Source organism: Grammomys surdaster, unplaced genomic scaffold, assembly GCF_004785775.1.
Source record: "Grammomys surdaster isolate TR1022 unplaced genomic scaffold, NIH_TR_1.0 126091, whole genome shotgun sequence".
NCBI lineage: Eukaryota > Metazoa > Chordata > Mammalia > Rodentia > Muridae > Grammomys > Grammomys surdaster.
In genome coordinates this window covers 4,812,885-4,824,399 of record NW_021620899.1, presented here as the reverse complement: position 1 = coordinate 4,824,399, position 11,515 = coordinate 4,812,885, and the positions used below count along the sequence as shown (strand labels likewise).

The window sequence follows — 11,515 nt, the reverse complement described above, 5'->3', positions numbered from 1 at the left end:
CCCTCTCCCTCTCTCCCTCCCCCTCCCCTCCCCCTCCCCTCCCCCTCCCCTTCTCCTCCCCCTCCCCCTCCCTCATTTTCCGCTCTCACTCTCTCTCTGCCTCTACTATCCTCTTGGCTCCCCTCCCCATGCCCTGAATAAACTATACTATACCAGTGTATGACTGGTCCCTCAGTAGAAAGAGATGCCTCTGCAAGGGCCTGATGAGACATCCCCTTCCCCCATACCTCTCCACACACCCACAGAATATATTCTCTATCTCTTTATCTTTTTATTAACACATTAACATGAAACCAGAAAAGATGGAAATTAAACATTTGTGGAAGACGCCATAGGAGGTCAAGTAGTTTTGTACAGCAAAAACACAGCCCCTGATGACTGAGGAGGATAGGAAGGGAAGAAAAGAAACATTTCTATTCTTTATCTATTACAAACTGTCCAGATTAAGAGGAACATTCAGTACCGAAATTCTGAAGACAGTGTTTTGAAATTATTATAACGTAAGAAAAACACAAAATCCAAGTTTCTCTTTAGCAAGACACTGTTGCTTTACTCACAACCAGCAAAAATTATGCGTTTCAAAAACAAAATCTGATCCATGAGATGGAGACACAGATAAATAAACTCAAATCCGGAAAGTGCTGAGAACTCCAGGGAGCAATGAAGTCTGCAGCTGCTTAAATCTCCCTCAGAACCACGGGAGGAGGAGGGATGCTCCCTAAACCGGGGCCAAGGGAGCTTAGTGGAATGTTTCCTGGCTACTACTGGAATGAGGGATTCCAAGGCCCCAGGATACCAGTCATAGAGTGTGTTGGCAGCCACTTCCCAGACCTCTCCTGGAAGCTTTCAGTGATCCGCTCTGTTTTGACAAAAGCAGAGGCATGGCAGAATGACTGACAGCAATCCCTACAGGTTCCCAGGCTTTCACTAGTGCTACCTGTCTAAAGGATCTGGGCAAGGTTGCAGGTACAATTCTCTTAAGGCTCAGAAAGACAGGAGAGTTAGGATGCACTGTGGGCATGTTTGCGTCTGAGGTTCGAGGTAAGACTGCGCCAGCGGTAAAACATGAGGTACAAAGAGATCTCCAAGGCTTTTCGACTTCTGAGGATGCTAGTTTGCTTGAATTACATGGTAAACTGAGTCGAACTAAAACATCAGCAGATCTAAGGCTCAGCAAATCTAAGGATTTGATTGGCTCAACATTCCAAACAAGAAGTCTAATTTTAAAAAAATATGGGGAAGATATTTTAAAGACGTATCACTTACTGTGCTTTTTTCTTAACGTTATTTAGCATTCAATAAAAATTGTGAGACTTGTGAAGAAGCAAGAGAACACGAGCCACAGTCAAGACAGAAGAGTTAATAGAACAATCACAGAATTGGCTCAGACTTGGAAATAGATAATGCAATATTATAATCTATTATAATGTAATATACGTAATGCAATATTGTATCTATTATAATAGATAATATTATAATAGGTAATTTAAACTTATTTTACCTTAAATCCATAAATATCGTACAGGATCTATAGAAAGGGTGCAAAATATGCATGTGAACAGATGACATTTTACCAAGTGAAAACAAACAAAAGAAAAGTTTGTAAAAAGTGAATGGGTTGGCAAGATGACTCAGTGACTATGAACGCCTGCTCTATAAACATGAGGACCTGGGTTTCACCCACATAAAAAAAAATTGCACCTGTCTGTTCACTACCTATAATGTCAGCACTGTGGAACAGGAGACAAAAGGATCGCTGGGGCCTGATGGCAGGCGACTTAGCTGTAGATTCAGTGAAAAATTTTGTCGCAAAAGCATAGAGTGCCAAAGCAGGACATCTTCCTATGCGCTCCACATCATCATCAGAGGGCTGGACACTACATATACACATGAAAGACGTACACACACACACACTCACACACACACACACACACTCACGCACGCACACACCCACATGAATGAATATACATATAAATTTTCTTTGAAAAAGATGGAAGTATTCAAAGCACTGCTGTGTCCTAACCATTCTGCTTCTGCCCATAGTGCCTTTCTAGGCCATCTGACATCATTGTTGTCCCCCACCCCCCGCCACACACATACATAATAAACTCACAGTTGTTAGAATGAAATGTAAGTTGTAGTCTATCTCTGCTTAGAATCTGACAGATCGCATACTCAAGAAACTCAAAGACACTACCCCGGCTGCCACTTCTAAGCTTCAGACCCCTTCCCTTGCCTCTGAACGTCTCCTATGCGTGTTAGTGCATGCTTGGGATGCTTCAGTTTCTCTGCCTAGAAAATGTTCGTGATCGAGTCTGGGAAAGCTTACTATATATTCATTCTTTCACACGAGGTTTTCTTTTCTGATTGCCCACTATAAGACGGCCCTCTCCTTTCTTCCCTCTGATTCTTTCCAAAAGAATATCACCTGATACATTATAAGTACGTCATCAGTATTTATTTCGATATATAGAATTCCTTACGTGTTAGTTACAGGCATTTAAACAGAATCAGAGTTAAAAATGTTTAAATTTCACTTATTTATTTATTTGTTTCTTTGTTTTTTTCCTATGTCCCGATAATGTGTGTGCATATGTGCTCCTGTACTCCTACCATTGTGGACAGATGACAACTTCCAGGAGCCAGTTCTCCCACCAGGTAGACCTGGGTATTGAACTCAGATCATCAGGGTTGGTAGCAAGAGCTAGGCCGTCTCATATGCTGAGACATCTCACAAGCCCCAAGAAATCAAATTTAACATTACCAAAGGTTATTGACATTTTACTTCCTGTTTTCATGTTGGTCTTCTCTCCTTGAAAGGCAGGAAAGGGGTGAAGAGCAAAGGTTTCTTTGAGGTTTGTAAACAAACCTGTCTTAGTTGTTAACATTATAAACTGTTATCTCTTTAAACAATAGTAGTTAACTGGTCGGGCTGGAGAGATGACTCCATGGTTAAGAGCACTGGCTGCTTTTCTAGAGGTCCTGAGTTCAATTGCCAGAAACTACATGGTGGCTCACAACTGCCTGTAATGGGATCTGACACCCACTTCTGGTGTGTCTGAAGACAGCTACAGTGTACTCATATACATGAAATAAATAATTCTTAAAAAAATAAAAAATTAATAAAAAAGCAGTAGTTAACTGAACTAGTAAGGAAGCCCTGGGAACACATTCCAGAAATGAACTGGTCAAGAAGGAGTAAAATAGTACTTCTGGATGAAGAGTCTTGAAGAGACGAGCTGGAGAAACTGGTCCTGCTTCTGAGAGCAGAATGAGGGGAAACATGGAAGGCTGAAGATTCTCATTCTGAAACTCTGGTGGGTTAACAGGTTTATATGATTCTTTGACACCCAGCTAGATCCTTCTGACATTTTTGGACATGAACAAGGTACTCTATTCTAAAATATATTATAAACCACTTAACTAGAAAATAGTTGGAATGTGAGAATGGCCTGCTTTAGAAATAGAGGCTGAGCAACTTAAATTGGACACTTAAAACTAATATGATACATAAGTGAATATATTTTATATTTTAATCTGTTTATTCATTGCCCAATTTTCTGTTTGCTTTCAGGTACTACATTGGCAACATACTGTTTCATACTCTTTAGATAATTCCAGGGATTTTATTTATTTATTTATTTATTTATTTATTTAGCTTAGGAGAACATGGCAGAGAGTAAGGAAAGTCATTTTTATCTTTGTGTACTGTGTTTCTGTTTTCTAGATGATACAGTACATGGTGGAGACTCAACCAGTATTTTTTGTATGAGTGAATAAAATGTATCTTTTAAAGTGTTTGCCCTGGAAATATTAACTAAAAATATAAGAGCTCGTGGAGAGAGCACTTTTTTGGCATACTCTAGGTCCTGATCTTGATTACCTAGCACTACACAGACAAAAGAGGAAATATTAACAGCTTTATAACTAAATGAATATATTATTATAAACGCATAATATAACTTTGAAAAGATAATGGTCATAACAGTGGATAAATATGTAAATTAAAGGCATCATGAAACTAAGAAATATCATCTTGAGTGAGGTAACCCAGATCCAAGGGACATGCATGGTATGTACTCACAGGTAAATGCATATTAGCCAAAAGGTACAGAACACCCAGGATAGAACTCACAGACTGTAACAAGTTTAGCAAGCAGAAAGGGTGAGGGTGAGGGTGCTTCAATCCCACTTACAAAGGGAAATACAATAATCACGGGAGGCAGAGGGAGGGAGGGACATGGGTAGAAGGCAAGGAGGGGAAAGGGGAATAGGATCAGGCAAGGGAACAAGAGAGAAGCCCAGAGGGCCAGGAAAATGAATGGAAATATTCAGCTTCTGGAGGTGGGAGGCGGGAGGACCCTCTAGAAAGTCTCAGAGACCTGAGAGGTGAGAGACTCTCAGGATTCTATGGGGATGACCTTAGTTAAAATGTCCAACAGTGAGGAGAAAGGAACTTGAGTCCACCTCAGGTAGACAGACAGGACCCAAAGTAGAGGGACAGAGTTAGCAATCTACAGTCAAAATTTTTGACCCAGAATTGTTCCTGTCTAAAAGAACTGTAGGGACAAAACTGAAGAAGAGACTGAAGGAAAGGCGGTCCAGCAACTGCTGCAACTTAGGAGCCATCTCATGGGGTGGAGGGAGCACCAAGGCCTGACACTATGCTGATGCTATGATGTGCTTACAGACAGGAGACTAGCGTAGCTGTCCTCTGAGAGAGCCAACCAGCAGCTGACTGAGACAGGCAGATACTTACACCCAACCATTGGACAGAAGTGATAGACTCCTATAGAGAAATAGGGAAAAGACTGAAGGAGTTGAAGGGGAGAGCTGCCCCATAGAAAGGTCGGCAGTCTCCTCTCAACTAACCTGGAACCCCTGAGAGATCCAGAGAATGAGCCATCAAAGAGCATGCATGAGCTGTACTGTGTCCCCTGGCACATATGTAGCAGAAAACTGCCTGGTCTGGTCTCTGTGGGAGAAGATACACGTAACAGTTGAGCCTCCAGGGCAGGGGGATATGGGGGTTAGGGAGAAGGAAGCAAAGGGGAGAGGAAATGGGGTGAGGAACTAGGGGGAGTGGAAGGGAGCAACAGTTGGTATGTCAATAAATAAAATTGATTAAAAATAAAAAGTGCAAAAAAAACACCTTCAATCAGTAAACACAGAATAGAACAGAGTATGAAGAACAAAAACAGGAACAAATGAAGATCCAGTCATTTGTCACAATGGGTCAATCTGGGGCATATTATCATAGTCATAGACAGAAAGAAGAGCACTACCTGACATAACTCACAGGAAAAGTGATCTCATAGAAGCTAAGAGTAGAGTGGCTATGAAAGGCTAGGAAGCAGGGGTGAGATGACAGGATGGAAGAGACTGACTCGTGGGCACATTGTTGCAGAAGATTGGGAGAATAGGTTCTCTTGTCAGTCACACAGTAGGGTACTGTAGATTTCTAAATAACTAGATACGAAAAATTTGGATGTTGTGGTTGTTTGAATATGCTTGGATATGGGAAGTGCTATGTAATACAGGCTGGCCTCTACTATCCTCATAACTCAGCCTCTGAAGTGCTAAGCTTACCAGCATGTAAAAACCATACTTAATATACTGGGTTTGAAATACATAGTAACATTACATACTATAAACCTGCAAGAAATGATCTTTTTGGAAAGTAAACTAAAGTGAAGAGATGAGTACTGAGCAGAGTGGATGCTGGTAGTGTTTAAGTAGATGCATTTCTCTTGTATACCTGATCTGATGATGGTAGGAGGAGCTAAGGTGGGAGGAGTTAGGAGAGGAAGAGGAGGAGTAAGGAGGAGAGGAAGAAAAGGAAGAGGAGGAGCTAGGAGAGAAAAAGAGAGAGAGAGAGACAGAGAGACAGAGAGACAGAGAGAGACAGAGAGAGAGAGACAGAGAGAGAGACAGAGAGAGAGACAGAGAGAGAGACAGAGAGACAGAGAGGAGATGGAGGCGGATGTTCACAAGTCTGTAGCAGTCAAAGGTAGTTGCTATATCTAGGTTGGGTATTGGGTTACACTTCTGATTGTATTGTTATCTTGTTACTGATCATTACCAAATATATAAGCCATTGATTAATCTTTAAGCATTAGAGTCTCAGCTTTCTACTGGCCCCACATGGATGGTGGGATGGTCTAGGTAATGCCCAGCCATGCAGAGACAGCGTGGGAGATTGAGCCGTCTCCCAGGCTGACATCTTGTAGGTGGCAGGCTGGTGTTTCTAGTGGGCCATTTCTAGCTGCAGCACGCAGGTGGCCTCCGGCCGAGAAACATGGCGGCTGGGCTAGGCAGATACAGCTTAGATAGTCAGGTTAACCAGAGGCTGACTTAAATAATTACTTCAACAGATGATAGTCCCGAAAAACTGTATAATCCAATATATATAGTTAATGTCATGAAAATTAGTGTATAATTCTTCTTTTATAATCAACCATTTTCTAAACCTCTTTTAAGATTTGGTAGAGCATGGATACTGAGAGAAATAGGCATTTCTACAACATACAGAATTTACGAACAGAAAATAAGTACATACTGACTAAACAGAACCAATAGAGTTTTAATAATTTTAAATTTGATATGGATGATAAAGCAACATGCTATGTTAAATCTTAATCTGAGAAAGGTCTTAGAAGATGCTGTGGAATATAGGAATAGAGGGATGAGATTCCACAGACTTGCAGACAATCCCACAAAAGTGTGCCTTTCTGGACAGCTGATGAAATTTATTGCAGCTTTCCACCTGGGATCTTACCCTGGGTTATAGGCCAGAGTGCTCAGTTGGATGGGTATGCATCAGAGTCCTGATGTCTTCTGCTTGGAGAGCATATGGCTGACAGTGAGCGGATCTAGTATTCTGCTCTTTTTGGTGTGTGCCGTTCTTGGCACTGCAATTCATTTCTGTTTCGCTTTTGGCTTGGAATGTGTTCATTATCTTCTGACTGTGCTCTCCCCCTTCTTTTACTGATTAAACATCTTTCCTAGCTAATGTCATGTACCTAACAGGTCACCAGTTCTTTATTTTATTATTGTGAGGATTAATTGCCTATGTGGAAGTACATTTCTCACATTTCTATAGATTTTCTTGAACATTATGTTTAATATAATTAATCCTATGATGTCAGGTGACCTATTTTTACTGAGCTATTTTGTAGAACTCATGGTGTACTTGGCAGAATTACTTTGAGTCACAAATGCTAAAGTAAACAATACATAGAGAACATTTAACAGACTTTGAAACCAGCCAAGCAAGCCAACCAAGAGGTGTAATCTGCTGCTAGAGTGGACTACCCAATGACTAATGGAAAATTACAGAGATCACGTCTAGCTTTGACATTCTGACAAGGTGACAGTTTCACAAGAGATCAGGCATTAGTATGTAATAACTAGAGCACTCAGGCAGAAAAATAAGTCTTAGAAAAACAATGTGTGCCAGGAAGGTCTATCTAGCGCATCATTTCAAGTCCTTTCTCCAGAATTTGGCTGGAATAACCACTCAAGGTACATTTCTGTAAACACACTTTGAAGGGGTTTTGTTGTTCTTTTTGTTTTGTTTCCAGTCAGGAATCTTATCAGAACTATAGCAGTAAGTTTCCTGATTCCATTTCATGTGGAAACTTCTTGAAGTAGATGGCAACGAACACAGAGACTTGCAGGTAGACAATGTAGAGTGAGTGACTTTGGAGTGCTCAGCCCTAACTGGGATATCTTAGCAAACCCTTCCCTTCAAGGTTTATGGTTTTATGTGGAACAGGAGACAGAAAGAGTCAAAGAGCCAAACGTGGTGGGTGACTCTGATCCAACATGATCGACTCACATATGAACTCATAAAGATTGTGATATAGCATGCATAAGCCCTGCACAGGTTCAAGCCAGATAAAATCCTACAGAGTAGTGGGCACAAAGTCAAACCTTAGCCACAAAGCTATTTATAATTGATACCATCTGGGAAAAGGAACAGAGGCTTTCTTCAACGAAATTTGAAGAAGTATATCAACCACAGTCCAGGGCAGGCCTTTCTGTGACTATACCTAACTCAAGTCCTCACTCATTTAAATCAAGAATTAACACTGAATGTGTATTTAATATTTTATGGTGTAGACTATGCACCATTTGACTCTTCTTGGCCAAAATTCTGAAGTCCTTCAATATGTTTTGTTCATATACAAACATTTTTCATTTTGATATTTCCCATTACAAAACACGTAAAACATAGAGAACAACAAGAAGCACATATACTAGAAGATATTTCTAGGAAAAAATACTTACTAAATTTTACAGAATAATATACCATTCCCATTTTATTATTCTGATCCTTAAGCACTTTTTTTTACAGGAGAAAGCAGAATTGGACAGGGAGGTCAAGATTATCTAATATGTAGTTATAATCTAAAGAAAGATTTCAGTTAAGCATAGTTTGAAATGAAATTTTCTATCATGAGTATTTAGCTTTTATTGTTTCATGCTAATCAGTGGACTTTAGAATCAATTCAAAGTGTTTCCATCCATTCATCAATCAAATGGTATCGAGTATTTTCTATATGCTAAGTGCTGCTCTAGACTCAAGGAGAACAAGCATAAGCAGGAATGGGACTTGACATCATTGAGCTTACCCATGTGGGAATGTGAGCAAACGGATTAAAACAGAACATTGCCCTAAAAATGTCAAACAGTAGCAAGCTCACTAGAACAATGAAAGTCCAGGCAAGACATAAAAGAAGGATGAGTACATTATTATTTTATGTGAATCCTTGTGAGGTTCTTCACAGGTACTTCAGAAGAGAGCTGATGAAACAGAGGATCCTGACACAGGCTTCTCTGGAAAAGAACATCAAACAGAGTCATAGGGATGCTTCAGAGGTGGAGAATCAACATATTCCCCAGCCTGGGACTTAGAAATAGCCTCCTGTATTTGAAGAATGAGTGTGGGGAGAGTAGTCAGAGCTGAGGTCTCAAAGCCTGTTTAGACAACCAGGCCTTGTGACCACTGGCTCACAGCAGTGAGAAGCCATGAGAAGCTCAGTCTGTGGAATACTATGATCTGATTTACACCTAAAATACTAAAGTGGTTCTCATGTAACAGGTGTTTTGTTCAGTTTTATAAAGTCATTTGAGCAAAGTGCCTATGGATACAGAGGGGCAGACTAGGGACTTGCTGGTAGCCAGTTCCTTCTTAGAGCAGACTCCAGTCAGCACACAATAAGGAGCCCGAGTTCTCGGTCACAGAGGAAAATTAATACTGCTAGCAATTTACAAATTTTTCAGAGACACATTCCCAGCTCAAGAACACAGTAAATATGAAACAATCTTGCTGACATGTTGATTGAAGCACAAAAACCCTAAGGAAGGAGCTAGAGAAGCTTGAATTCTTGACACAGGGATATGGTTTAGCTGCTAACTTTTGTTGTAGATGACAGATGATACAGTTTCCATCAAAACCATAAGTAAATGTAGTTCACATAAGTAGATAAGAAATCGTGTAGAATATAATAGCCAAGAACTATCAATGTAACTTTAAATATAGATACCTTTTATTTAAATTTTTATAGAAGGTTTTAACTGCTGCCTCTAGAGGCTAAATTCAACTTCTTAGAAGAGAAAATCGTATTTGCCAAGTGTAGATAAAATGTCTACTTATGAGCAAAGTAACTATAGTCCAAAGAATTCCAGGTACGTAATGTAAGCATGTTGAAAAGACTCAAGAGAGGAGGTGTACAGTGGTCAGGGAAGAAATGGGGCTTGTTCTGAGTTTTTCCCAATCATATTGATTACAACACAAGGCTGATGGAAAACTGACTACATTTCTTTACCTTTGACCTATAAAGAACACATATAGCTCCATTAATAGAATATGAATGATCCCACAAAATGATAAATGTTAACGTGCAGGGTAACTCTCTGAACCCCTAAAGAAGTCAGATGATGGATATTCTGTTTAGCAGAAGAATCGACAGACATCACAGCCTGTCTCCATGAGGAGAAGGGCAACGCCATGTAACCTTGCACTAGAATGTCACCCTCTTTCAGGCTAAATTTCCTTCTATGAGATTCTTCCTTTTATGTACAATTTGGAAAGGGACAAGTTAACCACAGTCCAGGAAATACCAAGTACTCCTTGCTCTGTGACCATAGTTAATGATATATGAAATATGGTTGCGAATGTAGTTAATGTCAATCCAGTTTTATCATGTGCTAGCCAGTGGTGCCAAGGTTGGTCTAAGAAGTAACAAATGACTTCATCAGTTCACTACTAGGTTAGCTCTGGGTGTAAAGTAGGGTGCTGAGAGTTGGGGCTAGTATTATTCCTTTTAAATGCTCTATGCAGTTGCTCAGACAAAAGAAATGGTTCCTGACCATGTAGGTCTATGGTGGAAATACACAGATAGATAAATGTCACTTTTGTTTCTGTAGAATAAGTTTGCTTCATCAATCAAGAAAATGCTTGCTGCTCCTGGGCTAAATACACAATGTAGTGAATTAGGAAGATTTATATACCTGAAATTATTCAAAGCAGAGCAGTGTATTTATTTTCATGAAGAGTTCTTGTAAAGACGTTGCAATCAATTAATTTAAAGCCCATTTTTATATACTAGCATAATGAGATTCTCTAACAGAAACAGGACACAAAGAAGTGTTCTTCCAGGAAGCAGTGTGTTAGTGCCAGCACATTAGCATCCAGAGGACGATTCAAGTGTACAGTGAGTCTGTGTCTTTTATACCATTTAGTGCCTTTGTTTCCTGTATTTGAAAACATACAATGTGATTAGGTATTCTAAAACTACAGGTTTTGTGATTCAAAAAACAATGTCTAGAACATGAAGGAAGTAGGTTACTTAAGGACCTTGGCAAGGTATCATATGGACACTGACTATACCATCTAGCTCCTGTTGTCCTAGCCTAGGCCCTGAAACCTTTTAATAAAGGTATTTGTTTATTAACTGTAAATATAAATGTTTTTAGTTTTGGGTGGGCATACAACAGTGTGTACCTGTAGTTTCATCAAGTCCTAGGGTAGGAGGTAAGAGGATCGTGATATCCAGGCTATCCTGACTCTGTCTTGAAAGTCAATGACTTGGCATCTAGTTCAGTGGTAAAGCGTTTCTTAGCATAATCAGAGTTCTGTATCCAATCATAGAGAAGATAGTTTCAGTTTTGTTCTTATGTGATGAGAAAATATATACCTTTAGAATTCTACATTTCTTTTTGCCATATATTATAAAAACCTCTGAAATAAAAATATCTTCTAATCAGAAGTAGAGATCTTCATTTTACACTACTTCAAAAAGTATTTTCTCATTGTTTTAAAATTTAAAGTAACACAAAACTTAAATTTGATTAAAAATGATACTTTATCTAATTTCATATCTCTAATATGCCCACTTGTTGAAATAGTACTTAAAGGGCTGTGCAGTAGTATGTGGAACATTCCTACACAAATAGAAAACCTCAGATACAGAACTGAGAACTTGATTTTATAGATCAAGACTACAAG

The 11,515-nt window shown here is 39.5% G+C and overlaps 1 protein-coding gene across 1 annotated transcript in view; it reads right to left on the bottom strand.

Moving 5' to 3' along the window:
* Positions 1-6,880, bottom strand: part of Tmem106b (transmembrane protein 106B) — a 42,656-nt gene extending 35,776 nt beyond the window's left edge. The window contains exon 1 of the mRNA XM_028755945.1: positions 6,779-6,880. The gene's annotated coding sequence lies outside the window, so the exon portion shown is untranslated. The remainder of the gene's footprint in view (positions 1-6,778) is intronic.
* Between the last annotated feature and the right edge of the window lie 4,635 nt (positions 6,881-11,515).